The sequence below is a fragment of the Pelodiscus sinensis genome, chromosome 13 (genome assembly GCF_049634645.1).
Source record: "Pelodiscus sinensis isolate JC-2024 chromosome 13, ASM4963464v1, whole genome shotgun sequence".
NCBI lineage: Eukaryota > Metazoa > Chordata > Testudines > Trionychidae > Pelodiscus > Pelodiscus sinensis.
Window position 1 is genome coordinate 34,318,098 of NC_134723.1, and position 27,098 is coordinate 34,345,195.

At 44.9% G+C, this 27,098-nt stretch overlaps 2 long non-coding RNA genes across 8 annotated transcripts in view; one reads left to right on the plus strand and one right to left on the minus strand.

Annotated features, from left to right (window-relative positions):
* Nucleotides 1–10,805: 10,805 nt before the first annotated feature.
* Nucleotides 10,806–26,446, minus strand: LOC102457338 (uncharacterized). 2 transcript variants are annotated; one of them, XR_012906929.1, is made up of 3 exons: nt 26,125–26,446; nt 20,345–20,483; nt 10,806–17,460 (listed from the first exon to the last, which is right to left on the minus strand). It is a non-coding gene; the product is annotated as an uncharacterized LOC102457338 (long non-coding RNA). The 2 variants fall into 2 exon arrangements; XR_012906928.1 differs by lacking the exon at nt 26,125–26,446 and adding an exon at nt 22,866–23,045.
* The window catches only part of LOC106731460 (uncharacterized), a 43,461-nt gene continuing 39,543 nt past the window's right edge, over nt 23,181–27,098 (plus strand). For 2 of the 6 annotated variants that reach the window (XR_012906930.1, XR_012906933.1), the window contains exons 1-2: nt 23,183–23,682; nt 23,906–23,970. This is a non-coding gene — a long non-coding RNA (uncharacterized LOC106731460). Of the gene's footprint in view, nt 23,683–23,905; nt 23,971–27,098 lie in introns of all 6 variants that reach the window. The other 4 variants (XR_012906932.1, XR_012906935.1, XR_012906931.1 and 1 more) reach the window with 4 other exon arrangements.

Here is a 27,098-nt window from a genome sequence, read left to right on the forward strand (position 1 = left end):
CCCCCCCCCACTGCCTCATACAGAGGCAGCGAGAGGGGCAGACAGGAGCTGGTGCTTGGGGAGCCAACTTAAAAGCCAGTTCTCTGCAGCACCAGCTCCATTGTGTCAACTGCCCCTCCCTCCCCATGTTGCTGCCTCTGGTCCATGAGGGGAGCTGAGTTTTAAACTGATAGGCAGCAGCACGGACTGGCAAGGGGCTCCCTGGAAGTCGGGCTGGAGTGCACTGGCTGCTGGTCACACCTCTGGGGACTCTCAAATAGTTGTGTAACTGATAATATTTTATGCAGTTACACGACTATTCAATTACACAATGTCTAACATCCCTAATTCCTGCCTTGTTTTTCAGGACTCTACATAATTCAGAACATAAAACATACTGTCTTCTTGCCAGGCAAGCTGCTCTTAAGTGTATTTGCATATTTTAGATAATTTTGTTGTTCTTGCATTTATTATTCCAGAAAGTTCCTCAATTCACTATTCAATAGTTGACTATTTAGCATTTGTCTTAGGTTCAAAAAAGTTGTTTGCATGTGTCTTTTCAAGGTCCAGCACTGGCTCTTGGACTTTATTTTTGAGGATATGCAGTATCCGGTATATTTGGCAATGCCAAGAAAAGGAGAAGAGGAGCCAAAGAAATATTTGGAGAGAGAAATGTATAAATTCCCCCAGAATCAGTTTACCTCTTTGGCCTTTGACTTAGGCTATGTCTACACTATGGTCCTTACAGCAACACAACCGTACTGCTGCAGCTGCGCCACTATAAGGTGTCCCGTGCAACCACTCTGTACTGGCGAGAGTGTCTCCCCCCAACGTAGCACTGTCCACGCTGGCACTTTTGTTGGTGAAAAGTACGTCGGGAGTTTTTTCACTGACAAAAGTGCTAGACCAACCCTTAGTGGTAGCTGCATTTAGGGCCTGATCCTTCAAGATACTGAAGTTCTGCTGACTTGAGTAATAGTTCCCTACTTCCTACTGGTGAGCACTGAGCATAAACCAATTAATGTATCTAAGGGTACATCTACATAGCACGCTTATTTTGAAATAAGCTATTCTGGATTTTTTTTCTGAAATAACTTTTATTTTGAAATAAATCTACAGTACAGGGAAGCCTCAAAATTAGTCCAAGGCAGACTTCCCTCATGTGAACATGCTACGTCGAATTAGAGCCCCAGGAGGCACTGAGGGTGTAAATACTTTGAATGGCCCTGGGGAGGAGCTATTTTGAAATAGTAGCAGTGGAGCGTCCACACTATTGCTATTCTGAAATAGCTATTTCAGAATAAGCATTATTGCTCGTGGAATGATGTTTACAGATTTTGAAATAAGCTGTCAGTTATTTAGAAATGATTTCAAAATAAAGGAATTGCTGTGTAGACACTTGCATTGTTATTTTGAAATAACATCAGTTATTTCGAAATAACTGCTGTGCAGACGCATTCATCAGCATTCAGATACTTCAGTGATGGGAGGGAGGGGGAGCTATGTACCTACCGAGATAAAGTTTTAAAAAAAAAGTGTCAGGGCCATTTAGCATATTATAGGATTAAGCCCTTAAGCTATCAGTCCTGAGGTATTCTGTCTGGGTACCTGTGTGCACCTCATCACTGCAGTGTTTGAGTGCCTCAAACTAATTAATCTGTCCTTCTGGAGCATGGAATTTATCCCCTTTAACAGATGGGTAGAGCCCTGCAAATCTGCAGGTATCTGCTTTATATCCATGGGTACCCACAGCTCATTTTTGTAGATATGGATGTGGGTGCAACTTTTGTAAATATCCGCTGTATATCTACAGGTATCCACATCTAAGAATGTCCATGGCTCATGTTTGTGAATCCAGATGAAAATTGTGTATCCATGCAAATTTTGTATCCTCTACAGGTGGGGATTGGCGTCACAAAAAAATTATGGATTGAGCCTAGGATGTGATTTGAAGCACATGTACCTGTATTGGCTTTAAGTGTACTAGAAAAAGGAATGAGGATGTGGCAGTGAAAGCTGCATGAGCAAGTATATACCCAGAGCAATGTTCCCTCTAATTTTTTCCATTTGTGTGTGGAATACATTTTGTTACATACACTGAAGCATGTGTGAATGTGCACCACCCGTAGAAACATGCTGTCAGCTGCAGGCACTGTGCTAATCAGCTGGGCAGCATTTTTAGGGGAACACTGACAGGGCACAACTGCAGAATGGGTACAGCTGCACCCGTAACTTCAGTGTAGATATATTTTAAGTGACATGCTTGTGGTCATGCAGGTGTGGCAAAGTTAGGAATTACTCTAGGTTGCTTAGTTCCAGTAAAATGTCTTAACCACAAAACCATTCTTCCTTTCTTTTGTAGGGCCAAGTAGCCTGTAAAAAGACTTTACAAAATAGTTGTCTTAGGTGTAGATTGATCAGCTGTAAAAGTAAAAGACCCTTTGTTTTTGTATTGATTTAAAAAGTTTATAAATATACAAAATATTGTTTGCGATAAGCTTCACTGGACACTATTTTGCCCTATCTAAAACATCTGAATGATCACAGTCTCATTTAGAACATTAAAATGTATTACACTGAAACACATTACATACTCATAGCCTGAAAAGAATGTACTTTGTAGTGCTGGTATAAAGGACTATAGTCTCTCTCTAACCCAAATATACATTTGTCATAGAATAGCCCTGCCTTGTGCACCCTCTTGTGGGTAGCTGTGGTAGAGCCACATCAAAGTCCACTTTTGAGTTCCCAGAAATTTCACTTGAGGTGAGGCCTAATACTCCTCCCTTGGGCTGATGTGTTACCAAAACATAGTTTAAATAATCCACAACAAAAGGACATTTCCCATAGCCAGTGTCTGTAAGTCTTAAAAACCCACTTTTCCCAGTGGGGACCTCCTCTCCCCCATCTCAGGGCTTGGAGATCATCGTACTGGAGAGCTTTCCTCCCTCCCACTGGCTCTCATGTTTCCCTGGGTCTACCTCTCCAGTGTGGAGATGGCAGCAGGTAAGCCCCTGTTTCCCTGACTTTTATTCCTGGCATGCAGCTTTGGCTCTCTGGCTTAGACAGTAGCAGACCCTCTGCTGCTCTCCATCCTCCTGTCCCTGGGTTGGGGAGGTCAGCTGGAAATCCCTCTTACTGCTCTCCTGTTTTCCCCATAGGTGTCACATATTGTCTCCTGGCTCAGGCAGCTATCACCAGCCAACAACTCACCCCCATTGCTCACCTGGCTTTTTCCTAGACAGTGACTCTGCAGCCCTCTCTTTCTCAAAGACACCTTGATTTTTTTTATAGCTCCAGATTTTGCTCCGTCCTCTTAAATTGGCCAAACTGGGCACACCTGTTTTGGCACAGGGGCACTTGACCTAATTCCTTGATGGGCCATGTACTGGGGAGAGGGGAATGCTTGGTTTTGAATACTCACAAAAGGTGATACGCAATTCCTGACACATCTGCAATTTTAAATGGCATCATTCAAACCAAGGAACTTCTTTATTTAGCTGCCTGAATTCTACAAATGACAATTTTTTCTGTCTGGAACTTCTGTTTTTTTCACTGCACTTTCACATCGTGGTTACGTGATTTTTAAAGTCTTCTTGATAAATAAAGTATTAATGAGACTGAACAATAATGTAATCTAGACAGCATGATGAAAGTTGACTAACAGTCTTATTGACTGTTTGAGTGCTTGCAGTTCATTCAGTTTCAGCTTTGTATACCATTGCATTAAAAATTACTGGCTGAGGATCCAGCTGAACAAAAAACATGTAAATTGCTTTGTAATTGTACATTTAACTGAATAACTAGAGATTAGTTGCATTGCCTCTTAAAGTCCCTTTATGTTTCTATATTAGTAGATCAACAGTGCAATAGGTAGGTAAGTGCAGAGGGTTCACCAAACGGCTGTTCTTGTGCAGTACAAACTGTTCGTTCAAGTTAGACTTTGCAGAGTCAGGTTTCAAAATTGAACCCTCTTTTATTAGTGAAAGGAAAAGGGACAGTGTTCTTAAGCACTTATTTCACTTTTTTTTCTCTATTATCATAAACCCTTACCCAGAGCTGAAAGTCACTTTAATTCACAAGCAAAGTGGTCTAGGAAGCACTTTTGTTTGTGAAATACCTTTAGAGAGTCAGGAAGCTATCAAGATCCTCCATGGTCACAACTGTTGCAGACCTGAAAATGAAGACACTATAGTTCTGGAAGCACATCAAGATCAATGTAAGAGTGGGGAAGAAAAAGAACAGAGACAAAGGTGAGAGATTTTTACTAGGGGACCTATTGTGGGAGGGAACGTATTGTCAGCGGGCAGGTAACAAAAGTAGCTGCTGCTGTTAGGCTGGTGGTGAACAAGCTACTTTGGATAGCTAGAGTGGACAGGTTCTGTTAAACTGCACTCCACTCAGTTCATAAAACTGTTGTTAAAACCTTTTTAGTATTGCACTAAAATGAATATAGGACTGGCCTCAGGCCACTGGTCTTCTGTGTCTCTTTAGTTCAGGTGTAGCTGAGTCAGTCACAAGACATGATTTTGGCTTCTTCCTTCCTGGATACAATCAGAAAAAAAATTCTCCTTTCACAAATGCCACAGAAAAAGGGTCAAATGAACAGCAACTGCCCTGTTGGGTCCCTTTTTAACTCGACATCTATGTCTAATTTTACCATATGTGTCTATAGCGAATTGGTCTCTGCAGTGAGCTACTTAGTCCCTGACCTGTCCACTACCCATGTGGCACCTTCTGAGATCCTGTTAATTGTCACAAGATATCAATTGGTTCAGAACTGGACCAAATTTCTTTATACTTGCTCAATTAGTAGCAAACCAAAGTCACCAGTTTCCAGCGAGATGTTTATTATTTCTGTGATAGTGTTTTCTGTTTTGTATGACACGGTTAAATGCCTTTACTCTAGAATCTGTTCAATTGTGTGGGTTCAGTAAATGTTAACTTCTTGAACCTTGCTGAGTAGGGTCTAGGAGTTTTCATCTTAACCTTGCATTTGGTAAAGGAGATTGCTGTGTGATGAACAGTACCTGTTGTAAACATGCTCAAGGACAATGTGCTAGAGCATTTGGACAAGATTTTGACAGTGCTCAGTGTTGGCCTAACTCTGCTCCCCCGACATAGTTTAAAACTCCCTTTTACTCAAAGGGGAACAGAGTCAGGCCAATTCTGAGCACTCCTGAAAAGCCCATCTTCAGTGTACAACCACACATGGCTTAAGGCAAAACGGGCTACTTACTTTCCAAGGAATTATTCTCCTCCAGATAACACTGTCTGGAAAAGCCAGACCTGCAGTGCCAATCTTCAATTTGGTATCTAGCTATTTTATTTTAGAAGCTGCTGCTGCCACCCAGTGACCAGTCAGCTTCACTGTGCACTGCAAACTTCAGGGCATGTCTACACAGCAGGGCAAAAGTCAAATTAAGCTCTGCAACTTGAGCTACATCAATTGCGTTGCTGAAGTCGAAATAGCTTAATTCGGCTTTTGGCGCCTTCTACACAGCAGGAAGTTGAAGGAAGAGCACTCTGCCTTCCACTTCCCTTACTCCTTGTGAAATGAGGGTTGCAGGAGTTGGAGTAAGAAGTCCTCCAGCTTGACATTATTTTGAAATAATAGCTTACTGTGTAGACATGCTCTTTACATTACAGGCAGTCCCCGGGTTATGTACAAGATAGGGACTGTAGGTTTGTTCTTAAGTTGAATTTGTATGTAAGTCGGAACTGGTACATATTGTACCCCAGGTGTCTCCGATTCAGCCGCTGCTGAAACTGACCAGCAGCTGACTACAGGAAGCCCGAGGCAGAGCTGCTTTGCCCCGGGCTTCCTGGAATCAGCCGCTGATCAGTTTCAGCAGTAGCTGACTCGGGGACACCTGGGGTAGAGCAGCTGGGGGGCTGCCGGGTTGGTCCCACAGTGCCGAGGTGTGGTGCTGTGGGACCAACCCGGCAGCGCCCCAGCTGCTCTGTCCCAGGCGTCCAGATTCAGCTGCTGTTGAAACTGACCAGCAGCAGCTGAATCAGACACGCCTGGGGCAGAGGAGCTGGAGTGCTGCTGGGTTGGTCTGGTAGCACCGACCCTTGGCGTGGCGGGACCAACCCAGCAGCACCCCAGCTGCTCTTGGGGATGCCTGAGGCAGAGCAGCTGGGGTGCTGCTGGGTTGGTCCCACAGCGCCACACCTCGGCACTGTGGGACCAACCCGGCAGCCCCCCAGCTGCTCTACCCCAGGCGTCAGCGAGAAAAGCCTGGTCTGCTGGGGGGGGGGGCGCGCTAGCTGCGCCCCCCCCCCCCCCCCCAGCAGACCAGGCTTTTCTCACTGCGGAGGACGGGGGTGGCAGGACCGCGGTGCGTCTCGGCGGTCCCACCGCCCGCATCCTCCGCGGGTGAGAAAAGCCTGGTCTGCTGGGGGGGGGGGGGGGCGCACTAGCTGCGCCCCCCCCCAGTTGACCAGGGAGACGCAGGCGGCGGGACCACCGAGACGCGCTGCGGTCCCGCCACCCACGTCCTCCGTGGCTTTGCTCCGCATCTCCCTGGTCTGTCTGGGGAGGCCCCAGCAGACCAGGGAGATGCGGAGCAGCTTTTCTCACCACGGAGGACGCGGGCGGCGGGACCGTGGCGCGTCTGTGCGGTCCCGCCGCCCGCGTCCTCCGTGGCAAGAAAAGCCCCGTTCGTAAGTAGGGATCTGACATAAGTCGGATCCACGTAACTCGGGGACTGCCTGTTTTCTGAAATAATGCTGCTGTGTAAACATATCCTCAGCCAGAGTCAGGTGCTCATGAAGGTCACCTTTGAAAAACACTGAAAAATACTTCTCACTCAGACATTTTTCCATTAAACATTTCTTTTTGGCATTTCTTACTTCTCTCTCCAAAACACACCAAAAATTACCTATAGGAATTTGACAAGAAAACAATTTTATGTTAGAAATGTCATGTGCAATATGTGATTGTAATTTTTAGGCTAACAACAGCACAAGCTGGCTAGCTCTTCTGTCAGTTAGAGAACCATCCTTTGTGTGTCTTCCACACTCCCTTTTTCTCCATGTCTGATGCATCTCCTGCCAGTTATGCACTCTTAAAGCTAACTGCTTTCATGTCATGCAGTAAGGCTGTAGGCTTGCTTTGATTTAGGTTAGCACAGCATGGACTGAGACCTGAGTTATTGGATGGTTTTTATATATAAACTTATATTGAGCTTGAATACTGGATTCCATTTTGAGTAGCTTTTAATACCTTCCTTCATTACTGGGGCATGAAAACCATTCTCTTATGAATGTGAGATTATGTAAGGTACGTGCAGTCTTCTGCAAAAATGATACTCAGTTTTCAACCCAGAGAAGCAAGGTTTAAAGCTGTACTTTTTTTGTCTTACAGCAGGTTAATTTCCAAGAACCCTGCAGTCACTACTGAATCCAGGGGATCCCACTTACTCTGTGAATTGTTAATTGGAGTCAAGCTGTAGGGAGCTCAGCATTATTATTAGCTCGGATTCTCTTTTGGTAGATGCTTGTGTGCCTTCCACATCTGTAAGTCATGATGATGTATCTCACATTGCACCTCTTGTGGTTTCATGTCATGGACACTGTCATTCAAGCCTAAGGTAACTGAAAAGGATGCCCTCTTGGTCTCAGCCAAATAAGTATCTTATTTAAGAAACAGTGGTAGTAAAAGGAGGCACCTCCTACATCTTCCTTCTCTTTCCAAGAACTATTGCAGCACTCCCAAAAGGTGCAAGGAATAATCATTATTTATGTTAACATATTTCCAAGAAGCCTGAATCTTGTACCAGGTCCTCGGCATCTTAGAATAGTAATAGAGATGTAATCGTGTTAGTCTGGCACTGCACTTGTTCTGTGCAAGAGGACATCATCTTGCCCCAAAGAACAATCTTAGGTATAGGACAAGAGATGGCTATCGACAGGTAGCTGGGGTGTGTGCAATGAGATGAGATAGCTCTGTGTGATTGGCAATGGTATCAGTACCCCAGCAATACAACCACTGTCAAGTGTTTCCCTAGGTACCACAGTGAAGGAGAGTATTATGGAAGGAGTTGGAGGGAACTGAGGCAGCTTGGCAGATAGGGGACGAAATCTAATCTGGCTCTCCAGGCATTACCATGCTAAAATAGGTTCACAGGAAGGAGAAGAGGGTCTCTTGATTTTCATCTGGATTACAGACTAAATGAAACAAGGAATGGTAGATTGTCTTATTTAGACACTGCATCCTAAACCCAGCAATTCAATGGAAGTGACACCATGGGATATACATTTACTTATCATAAAGAACCCCAGGTTTTCAACTTTATAAACTGATTATTAAGAAAAATTGAAGAATCTTCTTCCACAGCCATTAAATTGCACGAGCTTGTGCTGTTCTGTGACCTCAGGTGTACCTATTTTTTTATAAATGTGTATTAGGACCCTTTCACCTGATTAATTTCAATGTGTGTATGTGCACTGAAGACAAGATTTGAAAATATATATATAAAACCAAAGATTCCTATGGCAATGCATTTTCTTTTATAAGGTCAGCCTGCTACCGCACATTGTGACCATCAGCCCTTTATAAACACGATGTTGGATCAACTCTCACTTGCATGCTATTTTATTTGTATAACCTTTTAAAAACCGAGCCGTTGTTATTGGACTGGAGAAGTCACTGTCAAGCACAATGTTGGAGTACTGACCTGAGGTCAAGCTGCTAACATTTGGTAGGAGGAAGTATTATGTTTTAGAGAAATACTGTAAAGGTTTCCACCCCTTTCAACAGAACAAAGGCACAGATATACACCCTTAAATTCTCACTGTGACTGCACACAAATATGCTTAGAAATACCCTCTATTCTCTGAAGCAGGTACTATTGATAGTCCTATGTGTTTGTACAGCACCTAGTTCACTGTGAAGTTACAATAGCAGTCAGTGAGGTATCCTGCTGTAAGTTTCCCTAGTTAGCTGTACTTAAATACCCCTCTGACAAGAGTTAACATCTAATTTCTGAAACGATGGCACAGGGGCTCATGACAAATCATGCTTCCACTGGATTATGTATTTTTTTAAATGTCTTAGACAGGTAGCTGTGTTAGTCTGAAACTATATGTTATTAGCTTTTATGGGCAAAACCCACTTCTTCAGATGAGCTGACATGGAGAAAGAGTGCATCTGAAGAAGTGGGTTTTGCCCACAAAAGCTCATGATACTGTATTCTTTTAGATAGACATATTAATGGGGTAAATATGTTCGATTAAACCAATTTTTACAAGGGCTGTATTGTACTACCTATGGTACAGCTTTTCCTGTTGTTTTATCCACTAAAAGTGCCTGCTTGATGAGAGTTCTTACAGAACATGTGTAATATCACTTTAAACCTGTAACCTCCCTATCAGGAGACTACATTAATTGCTTTCAGGGGAAGTGGATGCTGTGACTTAACAGGACCTTTATATTTTGTAACATCTAGGTTCCATGCGAGTAACTTTTAAAAATGTAATGCATTAGTTGCTCATGGTCAGAAAAGTGACTATAAAATGGCACCCCACTATTCCCTGTGTGTTTCTCAAAGTTGCTTATCTTATAAATTTGTTGCTTGAGTTAATGCTGTGTAACAACTAAAACTGTGAGATTTTAAAGTGGATTTTGCCTCCTATCTCTTGAACAAAACTAAAGTTTTGATTGCAAAATCTGATTACTGGTGATTTAAGAAATTAAGATTCAATACACAGGACTACTGATTCAGAACATCCTTCAATTTGCAAACTAAACAAATCCAATGCGCCAAAAGAGTGAAGAAATATGAAAATTCAGAATGTCACTTTTCTGACTAATTCCACTTTAAAAGGATTAGTTCCGATTGTTTGCTATTGCTCAAGTGAAATGACAAGCAGGGAAGTTTCAGAAAATTTCTTATTTTGCAAACTCATATATATCTGACTTGCCGTTGTCACGTAGCTAGATGGTTCAAATACTACAATTTGTACATATAACTACTGTTGGGCATAAAATTTTGCATGTCAAATTATGTCGGGGGAGTCCTCTTAAAAATCAGTTCCCCAACTATGACATTTATTTTGATTTTCCATTGTACTATAAGCAATACTGACAGTGTTGTGGGCAGTGCCAGCATTTACACTCAGTAATACTAAGGCTAGCAAAGTAAAGTGAGATAATCTAAATTAGAATACTTGAGAGTATGTGTAAACGGGATTACATTCCCATTTTACCATTATGGAGGTTTCTGTTAATAATCCATTATTTATCTGATTCATTAATACTCTGTGAAATATTTAAAAAATGTTTGAGGGGGGATATTCACAGGCTTTAAAGCTTTTAAATAATGAACGTGGTATTGCATTATTTCTGTCAGTCATACATTGTATGTAAAGAATAAGCAATTTCACTTCAACCACAAATCTTAATTAGGGATATATATCTAAAGATGATTATTACCACGGCCAAAGACCACTTACCTCATGCAAATAATCTTGTTGACTGACATCTCCCATGTGCTTTGTGAGAGAGTTTCAACCCCCTTATCTTTATGGCATGATTCACCTCCTGTGAAGTCACTGCTGACACCTCTATTACACTTACCCACCTCTTACCATAACGGTACCCGCCATGGCTCTCAGCACATGTTCTGCCTTTGAAACTGGAATCTAAAGTTATCGATATACTGTAGCTTTAACAGTATTTGACATGCTGAATTTTAACTGTGAACAGTGTGAACTACTTTACTTTATTGTACAAAAAATAAAATATTTAGACCGACAAGCATTTAACTGTGCACTGAAAGATGGGTGTTATGCAGAAGAATCAGGCTGTTGCTTTCAGATGCTTACAAGTACTGATTTTATTACAGTGTTTTTCTCTGTTTCTGATTAATAATCTCACATCATTATTGAGATCACATCCTCACTACCTTGCCCCAAGGGAATTTTCAAAAGGTTCAGAAGAGTAAAGTGGCAAGATCCCGCCGATTTCTAATTCCATGTTGCCTGCACTAACTCTGCAGGCTACTGGACTTCTCCCTCCCCTGCACTCCCATGCCTGGACCTGATCTCACATGACCACAAGCATTTATTTTACTCACACCTAGGGGCCCTTCACCTGACCCAATACTGGATTTACAATGGCACCATTGTGGCTAGCCCTCAGCTACACTGCAGGCTCTCTGAGTTTCTGTGCATATAAATATGGATGATGTGTTGGAACTGGTTTTTTGGCTGGCTGAAGGGATGTACCTCCCTCCTGCAGCTGGAGGGATGTCTTCTGCAGAAGGAACCACCCTAAATTGTGGATAACAAATCTAAATCCAGCAGGGAAGATTAGATGACATCAACCCTTCGGGGAAAGGTCTTTTTCTTTTGTATGACTGTACAGTAGCATCAGCAAGTACACCGTACAGTGCAGCCCCAATTCTGATGTATGACCCAGTTAAGACAAGCCATCCTACTTTGCATATTCAACAGCCCTAGCAATTTCACTTGTGCACCCACTGCATTGCTTCCCATGACTCATGATTAGGAAGGCGTTAGGCTTCTTCAGAAATGACAAGGGAAAAAGCAAAGAGAAGTTACAAGTGTGTTTGTTGGACACTGCAGAAGGTTAGAAAACCCCTCTCTCCTTCTGCTAATTTGCAAAGCCAGAATGCCGCCAAGTCATCTTAAAGCCGGCTGAAGTGTGCGGGGTTCGAAGAGCAAAGCTGCTCTGCTGGAATGAAGTGCCCATGCTGCAGCAAAGAAGCTGGGAACCTTCATCTTTGAGGACAAGTGGGCAACTGCACAGTTTGGGAGTCCTGTAGTGGCTGGAATCTGCGTCCCTCACTCCCAACCTCCAGATTAAAGAGCAAGTTGTGATTTTTCCCCACCCTTCTCAGAGCTGCCCACTCCTAAAGGACCAGTCCCTCTTGTGACCCACCACTTGCTGCCAGGCAGGATGGGAAAAAGAGGCAAGAACCACCCCTTCAGTCCCATTTCTTAATGCACTCAAGGGAAGTGCTTTTACCTGTACCCACTAGGGCAGCATTTGAACCCCATGCCAGAAGCCTAGGAACCACGGAGGGCTGAGAAGTGCTGGGCACCTGAAGGTGAAATACTGTAGCAAGTTGCTCCTGAAAGGTTTCAGGTGTACATCAAGAACCAGCTACATAAAAAGGGCCTGAGAAGGCAGGTTGGGGGATCTAGCTCCAGGTCTGATACTCAGAGAACTGGCTCCTTTGCCACATTTTCGAAGGTGCCTAAGGAGCGTCCCGATTTTCAGCGGCTCCGCGCCCCCGGACTGAGCGTGAGGGCTGGCCCGGGGGAGAAATTGCCGGCTTGTGCTTGGCATGCTCCCGCCGCCTTCCCTCCGCTACAAAAACTTCCCAGCATCACCCACCCGCCTCAGGGCCAGCCACTGCCTCGCCCCCCGCCGCGACTTCTTAGTCACCTTTCTCGGAACAGCCGCCCCCACGCGGCGTCCTCTCGCCGCTCCATGCTGCAGCGCAGGCGGCGGGAAAGCTGCCCCGGGTGGGGGACCCGCGCTAGCCGCTCCTGGGGCACTGGAGAGCCCAGGCGAGCTCCTCCCGGGGCGCTACGCGGCAGAGCGGTCCAGCCGGACCCTGCGCTGAACTCAACTCGTCCCGTGCTGCGAGCTGGGCTCGGTATTTCCCTAGCGGGGGCCAGGTGCACCAAGCGCCTGGGGCTCTGCCCGGCCGCTGCCGTCGAGGCTGGGCTGGCCAGGTCCCTCGTGGCGCTCTCCGCGCACGTGCCCGACAGGCGCAGTAGGAGCCGCCCTGACCGCGTTTGGCTCCTCAGGAGGCTGGTTCGAGCCCCGGCTGAGGTCTAAGCTAGGGCTCCTTTTTGCCTCTACGGCAGCCTGGACAGGGCTCAGCTCCCGCCCCCCAGTCCCGGCCCAGCCCCGGCGCGGGGACTCAAGCAGCACCAGGCCCCGCTGCCGGAGGCTTGACGAGGGCCCCCGAGGGCTCTGCTGAAGACGGGTCTGGGGCGCCACGGCGCGGATCCCTGGGCGGTGCTTACTCAGGGAGGGGTCAGGACACTCAGCCCCCCCCCCCCCCCGGAACACTTTTGCCGGGGGCTGCGCCCGGGGCTTTCACCCTGCGGGGCCGGGGAGCAGCGATGGGCTCACAAAGACCCCCCCCCCAGAGCGGAGGATGCTCAGGACAGCTCCCCGCTCCCGTCTTCTAGACTCAGCCCCGGCGGCCTCCCTGCGCCTCGGGCCACGTGCGCGCCAGCGGGGCGAGGGAAGGCAGCGCCAGCCAGGCCCCCTGCCGGCTTCGGGCCACGCTGCAGCCCCCCCGCCCCGCGCAGGCCAGGCAGGGACGCAGCCGCCGCTCGGGGTATTTGGCCCCCTGCTGGGGCTGGTCCGATACTTCCCTTCTCCCGCAGCTGCAGGGCGAGCCTGGCTGAGGTCGCTGCCCTGCCACGTTACCCCGGCGGGCCCGGGAAATCTCCCTGCAAGGGGACAGCGACCTGCCCTTTCCAGCCAGGGGCGAGCCCCGTTCCCTCAGCAGCAAGCCAGGCACCTGGCAGCTTACGTGAGCCAGGGCTCGGGCTCAGCTTCCCACGCCTTAGAGCAAGGGTTCCCAAACTGGAGGCGTGAATACATTCCTGGGGGGCATGAGGCAACCCAGCCCCCCATCAAACTCCCCCCAAGTTTTGCAGCTACTGTTGTTTCTCATCCCCCATCAGTTCCTTCCCCCCCCCCCCAACAAGTTTTGCTGCTATTTTGGGGGGGAGGAGAAATTCTGGGGGGGCATGAGGCAGCCCAGCACCCCCCCATCAATCTCCTCCCCAAGTTTTGCTATTTTTTCTCATCCCCCATCAGTTCCTTTCCCCCCCTCCCCAACGAGTTTTGCTATTTTTTTAAGGGGGGGGAGAGACTGTGAAGGTTTCTCAAAACTAAATAGACAGCGTGATGCCAAAAAGTTTGGGAACCACTGCCCTAGAGCCTGGTGTCCCCCCAAAGCCCTGGTAAGCCACTCCCAAGCAGCTGCCCTACACCCCAAGGGACTAATGCTCAGTGGGCCCAGCCTGGCCTGCAGCAGCACTTCCCCAGAAGAGAGAGATCAGCCTAGGGCCCTTTTACTCTGCGCATGATATCCCCTTACTCATAGGCAGGTCTGTGTTGATACACCAGGGCCATGTATTAGGTTCCCCTGGCCCTGCCCCTCCTGAAGCAAAGAGAAGCCAGCCCCAGCAGTTCTGCCTGGTCATCACAACCCCCTTCCTGCACTAATGGGGCTGGCTCAGCACAGGGCCCCATGGCCTGCCTCCTCCCCTCCCTTCTTGGGGTCTTACTCTACTGCACTAGTGGCACATGGGCCACTGCGCTTCTGAATGCGGGGCTGCTGTTAATAAACTGAATTAAGCTACTGGTAATTCAGACAGCCAGTGTAGAAACTTGGCTACAGAGCAAAGAGCTCTGCTTTGAGATCTCTTGCTGCAACATCCTTTTGCTTCCATTTCCTGCAGCACCAGCCTATTAATAAGACACAGCTCCAGATCAATTTTTCCCACCTTCATATCATTTTAAGTTAGAACTACAGACAGGGAAACCTCTTACCACCGCACCCCGACAAAAACCTGATTGTACAGCATCTCTCCAAACTGAACAGTGCGATAACGTCCTTTTGTTGCCCTCGGCACTACAGGCTGGTTTCTGCCGGGGGCACCTATCCAGCCTCACTAAAGCAGCAACGCAATACTGGAGAGCAGCTAGGCAATCCTAAACTCCAGTATTTACGTGCTGCTAGAGCACTGCTGACATACTTCCACGGTAAAGAGGTCTCCAGGACTTCCAGACCCCCCCCCCCCTTTTTTTTTTTAACAATCCCTGCAGGTTGTCATAGCACTTCTAATTTGTCTTACAATGGAGGAAAGAATGCTGAACAAAACAGGAAGCAGGATTAAGTCAAGCCATGTGCAACTGGTATAAGCCAACTGGAGACACAACATTGAAGATGATTTAGTGTATTAAGATGAAGCTATTGCTGATATTGGAGATTAATGAAATATTGAACAATCACATGGCCTGGGATCAGGTCAATGAGCTAAAATAACACAATGTGTTTTGTTTTAGGCAAATTCACCACACCAATACATAAAAACAATTATCTTCGCAGGCTGGAAAAAAGGGTACATGTGACAGCACTAAACATATTTAAACATACCTGTTCAACTGACCTAAGAGAGACATGAGAAGGTGGCAGCTTCCACGGCTGACACCCAGAAGCTCCCTTTCTTGTCTATCCTTGAGGTAATGAGGCAGCCCAGCATGGTCTGTATCTCCTTGTCCCTACAAACCATGATGTGCTGCTACATCTCCTCAAAGCCCAACAATGGTGAAATTCCAAATGGTATTTTGATTATTTTAAAACATGATATAAGGGACCGAAGCGCATAACGCAATACATTGAAGACATTCTTAACAATGACATATTACACACAAGTTAAAATGTTCTTCCATTCTGTTCTACCAGAAAGCCTGTAACTAGAAAAGAGAACAAGTAGTTATTTAAGAGCATCAGGACCACAGTCATTAAATAAATAAATAAATAAATAAATAAACAAACAAACAAACAAACAAACCCAAAAACCTAATTCATTTGCCCCAAATACCTAGTGGATTTGCTGCAGTTAACTACATTTTCAGATCAGCCAGGTCTCCTGCTCCTGCTCCGCCCTGTACTACTTGTCTGGCCCTATGAAACAGGCTATTGGGAAATATGAATAGTCTACAGCTTTTCGTGTGGGTACCTTGCATATATGGGGCTCAGTGATAGGGGCATCTTAAAAGCTGATACCTGGGTAAGAAATAGTTATAGTGTTAAAGTGTTTTCCTGAATTATTTCAATTTAGAGAATCCAGATTCCTTCAGACTCACTTTCAGGACATAATTTGAAGCAACAAGTTCTCTCTCAGGTCCATATCACTCAGATTTCCCCTTTCAAATACGAATTATCACAGCTGCCTCTGCAGATGGAGAACACCACACTTTTGGAAAAGGCAAGGGGGGGGAGAAGAGGAGAAGTGTGGAATATGTTTCTTGTGAGGTCCCCAACTTCATAGTGTACAAACTTAAGATGTAATTACAAGTTAGCCTACGTATTAGTACAGATGTATTGAAGATAGAAACACATGTATGTTAAGCTTTTTCACATTTTCACGTGATAAAAAAAGATAGGTGCGATACTAACAGGTATGTATGTTCCTCCTACTCACCTTTTTAGGGCTTGTCATGGGGAAAAAATAGGAACAGTGTTAGAAATATGGCATTAAGATGTCTCCCACCAACAGTATGCTCTCACCTGTGCTAAGCATTCTAAATACATTTTTCAGGTCCATGTTACCCCGCCCCCCTTTAACAGAACTTTAAAATAGGAATGCAAAAGCTCTAATAGTGTGTGCTGAATTCATGCAAATTTACAATACTGATTTTTGGCCAGCAGATATAACTTGCTTTCTCACTTTAGTACTGGCATTGTCAGTCAAACAACTCTAAAAGGGTGAATGCTACTTTACCCTTTTTCTTATTGTTCCTCTAGCAATATCTTGCTTGGCTGTACCTGCTTAGCCTGTTTAAGAGAGTAAAAAAAATACTCAAAAGGGTAAGTGGGTTAGTTTAATACTGTCAAAGAAACAAGCTCTCAGTTCTAGAAATCTGTTTTGATTCTAGATTGAGTTTCAAGTTATAGAATGATCATCTCCAGAAGCTGGAGGTGCAGAACTCTCAAATCTATAAGCCAAGAGGGCAAATAGATCCTGCCTCTTAAAAGAAGGGTGACATTTCCAAACCACTGCCCATCTATTAGCACAAGCCCTTTGGAGAAAAGAGGAAGTGAATTTTCACAATGTAAATAGGGTTATTTGGAAGAGGAGCACAAGGCCAGTTGAAATGTACAGTAAAATACAGAGATAAGAAACTATTCTTACCAATGCAAGCCAAAAGAGCAATTATTTGAAATGGCATAATGCTATTAATCATCTCATGCAGTACAGCGAGGTTTTTGTTTTCTTGTTTAACTAGCCACTTTGCATTCTCGATACTGCAAAAGTCAGGACTGAAGTAAAGACGGTCAGTTAAGAGCATCTTCCCTGAGAAACAACAAATGTTCATCAACTTTTGTGGGCAAAAACCACTTCTTCAGATGAGTGAGTTTTGCCCACAAAAGTTCATGATACTATATATATTTTTGTTAATCTCTAAGGTGCCACAGGACGACTAGTTGTTTTTGAATATACATACTAACATGGCTACCCCTCTGAGGCTCCCTGAGAAAGTTTTGTCTAAGGACTATCTCTTGTTGTTAATTACAGGTTCATCTTAGTAGGAATTCCATATATCTAACACCACCAGCCTAGACCTTTAAAGGTTATTGGCTAATTAGGTTTACCTTCCCAACGCACCTTGACAGAATGCAATGATGCATCAGTTTGTTCTGCAACTATGATTCCTCGGACACAATTTCATTTCTTTTTTGACAGGACCTAGAAAAGAACACAAAGCAGAGTTTATAAAATGTTCCAACAGACTGTACCTTAGACAGGCAATACACAGTATCATGCACTGACTAATAATCTTTTTTTTTTTGGCTGGTTAAACCTAAAGACAGACTGTTGAAGGCTCCAAAGTGTGCTCATCCTATGAACCGAAAGTAAGCGAGGGGACTCTCCCTTTCATTTCAAAATTGACTGTAATACAAAAATAAGTATTTAAACATTGCTGCACCCATCCCTTCTGTCATCATTGCACTGTCATTTATGTAACACCAGGAACACCAATGACTGGCTGCCTGGATTTTGTTTATTAGGAATTATACACAATTCATATTAGGAATTATATACAATTCACAGTACAGATGACACTAGGTACAGTGATATTAGGAAGCCTTGATTTCTCTATGTACAATTAAGATGGGAAGAAATAGCTCTGCATCCTAAGGCAGAATAAAAACACCACACAAGAATATGGTGAAAAGGGAAGTGTAACTACTTCATACACAATAGCAAGGGAAGCAGATCTGTTGACAGACCAGATGAAAAAGCAAATCCTTATTTATGTTGAGTTTAAAGATATACTACCATTCAACAAGAACATTAAACACAGACTGTCTCGTCTGCCATGAAGGGCATTGGAGACTGCTGCCAGATGAAAGCAGGAGGTACCTCGCCCCGCTCTCATCTGACTGGGAGGGTGGAGCGGGGAAAGGAGATAAAGAGTGAATGCCACGGTGATCTCTAACAATCCAGGAAGAGCTTCTTCAGTTTCATACAGCCCTTCTTAGCAGTGAGAGCAAGACAGGCCAGTCAGAAGTTAGTTGTGCCAGGAAAAGCACATTCAGATCTCTACCATCTTTTGAGCACATCTCAGAGTATCCAGAGGCTCGATAGTCCATTACATTTATTTTATACACTGACATTGTATTTTCTACCAGCAGAGACCACAACTGGTATAATTTGAACTCCAGAAAGTACTGGGGCAGAAATATATGCAGGTCAGACACAGCGGCTACTTCTAGACTGGCATGATTTTCCGTTAAAAGCATTTGCGGAAAAGAGCGTCTAGATTGGCATGGATGCTTTTGCGCAAAAGAACTTTTTTGCGGAAAAGCATCTATGCCAATCTAGATGCGGTTTTGCCCAAGAAAGCCCCGATCGTCATTTTCGCCATCGGGGCTTTTTTGCGCAAAACAGTTTTTAGCTGTCTACACTGGCCTCTTGCGCAAAAACATTTCCTGAAAAGGGCTTTTGCCCGAACAGGAACGTCAAAGCATTTGCGCAAGAAGCACTGATTTTGGACAGTAGAACATCAGTGCTTTTGCGCAAAATCAAGCGGCCAGTGTAGACAGCTGGAAAGTTTTTGCGCAATAGCGGTCGCTTTTGCGGAAAAACTTGCCAGTCTAGACGCAGCCAGCATGTGTATGGGAGCAGTGTATATAGGCATAGTTAATTCTTCTGGATAGCCAGGCATTTTGGATACGCAGAAGTCCACTGTAATGTTGTCTCTAGGACAATACCTATACAGTGTCAGCTTACCACGCCCCAGTGTACCATTATATGAAAATTCTCTTCCAAAACAAGAAAAAAAAATCAAAACATAAAAAAAAAAAAAAATCAAACTTGATGAAAGAAAACAGGGGGTACCGTATAAGTTTCTGTCCTTTTCTTTTTCATAAGTATTAGGGCCAAGAGTGAGATAGACAGATGACAAGACAGACACCCACAGCCCCTTCGCTAATTTGATTAGTTTCCTTTTTAGTGCTAGGCAAAACCAACCCCAAAAAAATATTGTTTCAGATGTACTAAGAATAAAAATGATTATCTATCGCATGGTTGTGTATGAAATGTGACACAGCAGAAATACTAAAATTTTGCCATTGGGGAAAACAAATATCAGATAAGGCATTTGCTTTCTAAAAAGTATATAAAACTAGTCATCCCCACTGCACGTGAAAACAGACATCCAACCACTCATTTTGAATACGGTAATGAAACGAACTAAAGCGATGAGTCCTACCCACTTAAATAGATCATAACTGACTGTGCTCCTAAGTCGGTCATTTTCATTTCAGTTTTAATTTGAGCAATGGAATTTAAGTGTAAAGTATTAATATTTACACACGTGGTTAATAGGTAGAAACACACCTAATGTTTTATTGACCACCACCACGTTTTCCACTACTTCATTTCACAAACAGTTCAGCTCAAAGACTGCTGACACTGAGCTGAGGACATTTAAAGAATAAATAACTATCTATTAATTAACAGCTCACTGTATTACTATATGTATCGTAGTAACATTGTTTTCCTTTGCAACAACATCTCAAGTGAAACTAATCTGCATTCAAAGTGTTCTGCAACTATCATTAGTAAGCACTCTTCACTAGGTAGTAAGCAAGGTAGCCATATAAACAGTGAATCAATTTTAATTTTTGATATCTATAAAACCGGGTGGAGATGAAATATTGATCTTTTCTAGTGTACTTGTATTGAAAGTACCAAATTTATCCCCTAATCACCACAAATTAACTTCTACTATTTCTCTTAAAATAAACAAGGATTATGAGCATTATATGAACATAAATGTATAGCTGCAACCTAAGCTTTGACATTCTACCTTGAAAAATTACACAATTAAGTACTCAAATTCTGTTTTAAGGTGGTATTGGGAATGGGACAGAAAATTGGATATCAAACTGTTACAATAAAGTGTATATCATTTGATTTTTTTTTAAATTAAAGGTTCTAGTTTTACAAAATTTAGAGCTTGATCCTAGAAACCCTGACTTGACTACTTTTATTAAATAACTATTCATGTTAGAAAGGACTACTTGTGCTTGCAAAGGTCTGTTAAGATCAGATTCTAACTTACTGTACTTCAGAACATCAGTAAAATTCCCAGGATCCCGTTTTTTCTTAAAAACTGCAGAATGGAAGAACTTCTTCATTCCACTTTTTTCACCATTATCCCATCCAGTTTTAAATAAGGTAAGAATCTGGAACCTGAATTCCTAAAATGAATGTTTGTTAAGAACAGAAAGAAAAAGTATGGGTTTTTGTTGTGATATTTTTGTCAGATTCATTAAAGTATAATAAACATGCAGTAATTTAATTATATTCTTCACATTTGGATCACTTTGCTTAAAGCCTACCAAAGACTTCCCTCTTACGTTCCGTAAGTCTTCACTGTATTAGCATTTCACTGTTTTACTAGGTTACTATCAAAATGGTCTCTTTTTGGATTACTAAATATTCATAAAAATAGTGAGCAATGCAGTTCGTTTGATTTCTTCAGATCATACTGAAACCAGACAGATATTGGTACACCTACGTATGTCTATGTAACAGTGCATTAAAAAAAATATATTTACTTTGCACTTTTGTTGTTCTCCCTTTGGAAAGTTATTTTTCTATACACTGAAAAATTGCTTTTACCTATCTGATATATTAATGAAGTAAAAACACACACAAATTACACACATTGCGCTTCTCACTGTATACAGGCAGAAAGACTGTAACTCATCTAACCAAAACATAATTTAGAAGTTCACAAGTGCGCCAGAATTTTCATATTTCCTACGTGAAACAGGTCTGTAAAAAACTGTTAAATTGGGATTTTTTTGTTTCTTCCTTCATTTCAATTTTTTGGCACTTTAGACATTACATGATGATATACTTTATTTACATTAATGTATTTATATTTTATGAAAATACAGTATCTTTCATCACCACTAATAAATTGCTTTAAATAACTAAAATTTCCAGAATTAAAGTAAGTTGAATATGGAAAATAATATTATACCAAATTAGATACGAAATGTATACATATAAATTACATTAGATATTTCTACACGAAAATGGTATCTCAAGACATACAATAATATTTTAAAACTAAATTTTAATACAGTAAACATTAAATAATTACTAGTTGGACGTTATGAGAAAATCAATTTTTTTCACAACTGAATTTGGGGAGGGGAGTGGGAGGCTGAGATCTAGAAATTAAATTGTCAATTTTCCCATTTGCAGTCTGTCAAAACAAAAATTAACAGAATCACAGAGTTTATCCCACAAGATACAATAGTTTTAAAACACTATATAATTCAGTTCTAAGCACGTTAAAAGCTTTCAGAAGCAGAACTGTACCATGTACATTAAATTTTCAATCCTGAGTTCAATTTATTAATAAATACTTTGGTATCTGTTGACAAGCGATGAAAAATTGCTGACGTTCCTCCTTAATAAAACAAAACTCGAAAAAGACTTTTTTTTTTGCAAAAACAAACCCCTCTCTCCCCCCCCCTAAAAAAAAACGAATTACGATGTATATTCCGGGTAACATATACCCCGACGAGTTACGGGGCTACTTTACGAAAGCGCTTGGTTTTAAAATGTTTCCGTTCAAACTCGCACCGAAAACAAAAGTCGAATTGAAAATGCCCTAGGTGGAACGTGTCCACACGCGGCCGAGTTACACTCCCAATCCCTGTTGCAACTTTGCAACTGCTTGGATTGAATTAACTCGTCCCGTTTTTTAACCCTTCCCCTCCCGGCCAGCAGCTTTTTAGCGGCCTGTAGCCTTGACCCTCTTCCCTCCCCGCCTCGCTGGGGGACGGCTGCCCGTGTCCCCCTCCCGCTTGCCAGGGCAGGCAGGTTACAGTGTCTCCTGTCACTTCTCAACTGCGTCATTAGTTGATACAATAGCGAGGGCATCGATCGCAGGCCGAGTGTCAGCAATCGCACCGGGGGGCTGGGCAAGCCGTGCGGGGTGGGAGCGAGGAAATGTGCAGCGGGGGGGACGGGAGGAGGGGGGCACAAGAAGCCCAGGCTGGCGGCGCTGGGTGTGAGCGGGGCAGCGTGCAAGGGGGGAGCACAAGCAGGGCTGGGTGTGAGCGGGGCAGCGTGCAAGGCGGGAGCACAAGCAGGGCTGGGTGTGAGCGAGGTAGTGTGCAAGGGGGATTGCACTTTTACCCTTTGTCACCCTGGGATTTTTGCACGGCACGCGCCTGATTTTTGTTAAAAAGCCCCCCCCCTTTCGGCATCTCCAGCTCCACAGTAGCCCCCCCCCAAGAAGTTGTTTACTCCCCACGCTCGGTGACCTCTCTCCTGTCCCCCCCACCCCGCGAGACATTGGATTTCCGCGACCCAAATATGCCCCCCACCCCGCGCCTCCGGCTGTGCTGAGGGGGGGGGGGGCTTTTTTTTTTTTTTTTTTTTTTTTGCAAATTGGAAGTTTTGGTGGTTTCTGCCCTTTCTCTGGAAAGTTTTTATCCCGCTTCCCGGCGGGCGGCGGGGGCCGCCGCCTGCACGACCCCCCTCCCGCAGCTCACGGGGCGCCCCCCCGTGCCCCCCCCACCAGACCGGCGGCTCCCCGCGCCCCCCTCCCTCCTCACCTCCGAGTCCACTCGAAAATGGCGCCGAAACCGAAAAAACTTCGCAAATTTCATTGTGGGCGGTTGCAAGGGCTGCTGGGAGAGGGGCTGGGGGGGCAGGCGCCGCCCCCGGCTCGGCTCGGCTCGGCCCGGCACCGCCCGCGCTGCGCTGCGCTACGCCCAGGCTGGCGGATGCGCGGGACGGGATGGGCTGGGGAGGAGGGAAGGGGGATGTGGGCGCTGGGGGGAGGAGCGTGGCTGGTTCTGGGGGGGGCAGAGTGGGTGCTGACATGAAGGGGTGTTGGTATGGGAAGGGTGGAGCCGGACTGGGTGCTTGGGGGTAATGGCATGCGGGGAAACTGGGCTAGGGGGTGATGAGGGGTGGTTCTGGAGGTGATGCTGCTGGGCTGGGTGGTGTGTGGGGGAACTGGGCTGTGGGTGATGGCAGTAAGAGGGAGAAAGCTTGGCTGGGCACCTCAGGGGGAGCAGGGGTGGCACTAAGGGATGCTGGTGCAGAGAGGTGACACTGAATATTGGGGGCAAGAATGCTGTGCCTTTTGGGAGGGGGGATGGACTTGGGGAGCAGGCTGTGCCCTAGTGGGAGAAGAGAGGATGGCTCTTCTTGGAGCCGGACTAAGCCCTGATTCATAATTTCTAATGCCAGAAGGGGTCATTGTCTAGTCTAACCTAATGCACGACTCCAGCCATAGAACTTCCCTGTACTAATTCCTGCTTCCAATCCAATAGCTGTGGCTGAATTATAGCAGAGCTTTGGAAAACATGCAGTCTGGATGAAAGAATTTCCAGTGATGGAGAATTTCACCTCTGCCACAGATGGGTAAGTTGTTCCAATGGTTGAGTACTCTGACTGTTAAAAATTTGCATGTTATTTCCGGTCTGAATTTGGTTACCGTCAGTTGCCAGCCATTGTCATGTTTCTGTTTCTTACATAGGCACTTATAGACTGGCTGTGTAGCCCCTTAACTTTTTCTTGATAAACTAAATGGTCTGAGCTCCTTGAATCTATCACAGGAAGGCCTGTTTTTCTTTAATTGTTCTAGCCTCTGAACTGACACCAGTTTATCAACATCCTTGAAGTGTGAATAGCTGAGCTGTGGTATTCCAGGTGTGTGACCAATGCTGAATACTGAAGTAATATAACCTCTGTATTCCTGCTCTGTCTTCTCTATTTGTGCATCCAAGGATCCCATCAACACTTTTGGCCACAACGTTGCATAGCTCATGTTCAACTGACTATCCATCAAAAAACCAACAAGGAGTCTAGTGGCACCTTAAAGACTCACAATTTCATTATGGCAGGAGCTTTCGTGAGTTTTAATTCACTTCCTCAGATGCATGAAATGAAAGAAAAAGAAACAGATAGCATGGATAGAAGGTCTGCAGATAATTTGCTCCTCTTCTGTTTGTTCATTTTTGATACCATATTCATCATGTGGACTCACTGGAAAGAGGCCCTTGAATAATTCTACTGGGGTTTCAACAATTTCCTCCCCACCATCAATCTTAGCCTGCACTACTAAACATAAGAGATCTACTTCCTGGACATTACACTACAAATAAGTGATGGTCACATAAACACCACTCTATACTAGAAACCTACTGACCAATACATGTACATACATGCCTGCAGCTTTCATCCAGAACGTATCTCACAATCCGTTGTCTACAACCAAGCCCTAAGATACAACTGCATTTGCTCTGTTCCCTCAGACAGAGGCAAACACCTACAGGATCTCTATCATGCATTCTTAAAATTACAATACTCACCTGGGGAAGTGAAGAAATAGATTAACACCATCAGGTGGGTGCCCAGAAGTCACTTACTACATGATAGAGCTAAAAGAAAGCAACAAAAAAACACTGGCCATTACCTACAGCCCCCCGCTAAAACCTCTCCAACACATCATCAAGGATCTACACCAGTGGTCCCCAACCTTTAGAGGCTCCCGGGCGCCTGGGGGCGGGGCCACTCACGCACCAGGTGCCTGGGGGTGGGGCCACTCACGCACCAGGTGTCCGGGGGTGGGGCCGCACATCCTGGGGCACGCCAGGGGCGGGGATGCCCTTGCACCGGGCACCGGCATGTGCCCCGGGGCCGGGACCACCCGAGCGCCTTGTGCCATGGGCCTGGGGCCGGCACCGGCGCTGCGCGCCCGCATGTGCCCCGGGGCTGGGGCCGCCCGAGCGCCGCGCACCAGGCACCGGTGCGTGTCATGCGCCTGGGGCCGGCGCCTCCAGTGCGCCGGAGGTGGGACCGGCCCAGGTTGATAGCGGGCACGCACAAATGCCCTGGCGGGTGCCATGGCACCCACGGGCACCGCGTTGGGGACCACTGATCTACACAATCTATGTTAGCTGATGATTCCTTGCTCTCACAGACTTTTGGAGGTAGGTCAGTCCTCACAGACAGCCCCCCCAACCTGAAATATATACAAGTTGCACCAGTACCCTTGAGACCTAACTGGTCTTGGATAAGGGATTTTGCTCGACCAGCGGAAGTCATATTTGGCCTCCCGCTACTGATCCGTTCCAGCCCTGGACTGGACGCTGGCCTCCCAGCTGGCTCCCCCCACCACTGCCAGCCCTGATGTTTCTCCCCCCACCTTCTCTGCTAAGTCGAACAGCCCAGTTCCCAGGACACTGGGCTCCTGGTCCCATGAATCAGCCCTGCTGCGTCACACTGGGTCATACCAGGCAACCCAGCTGATGTGTGTGGTTCCAGAGCCCCACCAGGCAGTTCAGCTGGGTTGCGCCTGGCAGCCCAACAAAGGGGAGCCCAGCCGCCAGCCCTCCAGGACTCTCCACCAGGACCAATCCCTACAACAAACTGCTTTGCCAACACTGTTGTACCCTAATGACACCATCATAGGACCAAACCACATCAGCCATGCCATCAAAGGCTCGTTCACCTGCACATCTACTAATGTGATATACATCATGTGCCAGCAATGCCCCTCTGCCAAGTATATTGACAAACTGGACAATATATGTGCAACAGAATAAATAGACACAAATCAGACATCAAGAATGGTAACATAGGAAAACCAGTGGGAGAACATTTTAACCTCCCTGGACACACAGTTGCAGTTTTGAAAGTTGCCACGCTCAAGAAAAAAAAAACTTGCAAAAACAAGCTGCGGCTTGAAACTGCTGAACTGGAATTCATATGCAAATTTGACACCATCAGAATGGGTCTGAATAGGAACTGGGAATGGCTCCCTCATTACCATAAGTAATTTTCTACTTTATGTATTCTTACCACCGTATCCACATCCATCTTGATTGAATTAGATCTGATGTAACACTCCCATCTCTGTACCCCTACTATCTGATTCTTTTTCTTTCACTTCATGCATCTGATGTTGAGTTGCAACTCACGAAAGCTTATTCCATGATACAATTATTAGTCTTTAAGATGCCACTGGACTCCTTGTTGTTTTCACTGAAACAGACTAACACAGCTACCTCTGAAATCTGATTAGCCACTGTGACTCTGCAAGTCTTTTTCACAGTCACTGCTTCCCAGAGATGGGTCACCCTTCCTGTAAGTAGGACTTAGATGCTTAGGTCCTTGATATCCAGCCTAACAGCTATTTGTGTAGAAAAACATACATCTGATGAAGTGGGTGTTTGCCCATGAAAGCTTATGCTGCAATAAATCTGTTAGTCTATAAGGTGTCACCGGACTCCACGTCACTTTTGCAGATTCAGACTAACACGGCTACCCCTCTGATACTGAATAGAAATGGATATTGCTTATCTGCACCCAGCTTTCTAAGCAATCCAGATCGCTCTGTGTCTGTGAACCGCCTTTTACATCATTTCCTCCCTCCTCCCATCTGCAAACTTCATCATTTCCAGGTCATTGATGAAGATGTTAAATAGTGTAGGGTCAAGAACCAGTCCCTGCTGGACCCTAACAACAGCACATCCACTCAGAGTTTGCACATTTAAAATTACATTTTAAGATCTATCAGTTAGCCAGGTTATTAATGTGTGATGTTAATTTTGTATTGTTCTAATTTATTCAACAAGAAGTTTTGTGGTGCCAAGTAGAATGCATGAGAGGAATCTATGCGTATTACCTAACCACTACTATCTTTATCAGTTTTGTAATCATCAAAAAGTTATATTCAATTAGTTTGATAAGACCTGTTTTCCATAAACCCACATTGATTGGCATTATATTACCCTGTTTTAAGTCTCTAGTTTGCTTGGGATATGTAACAATGT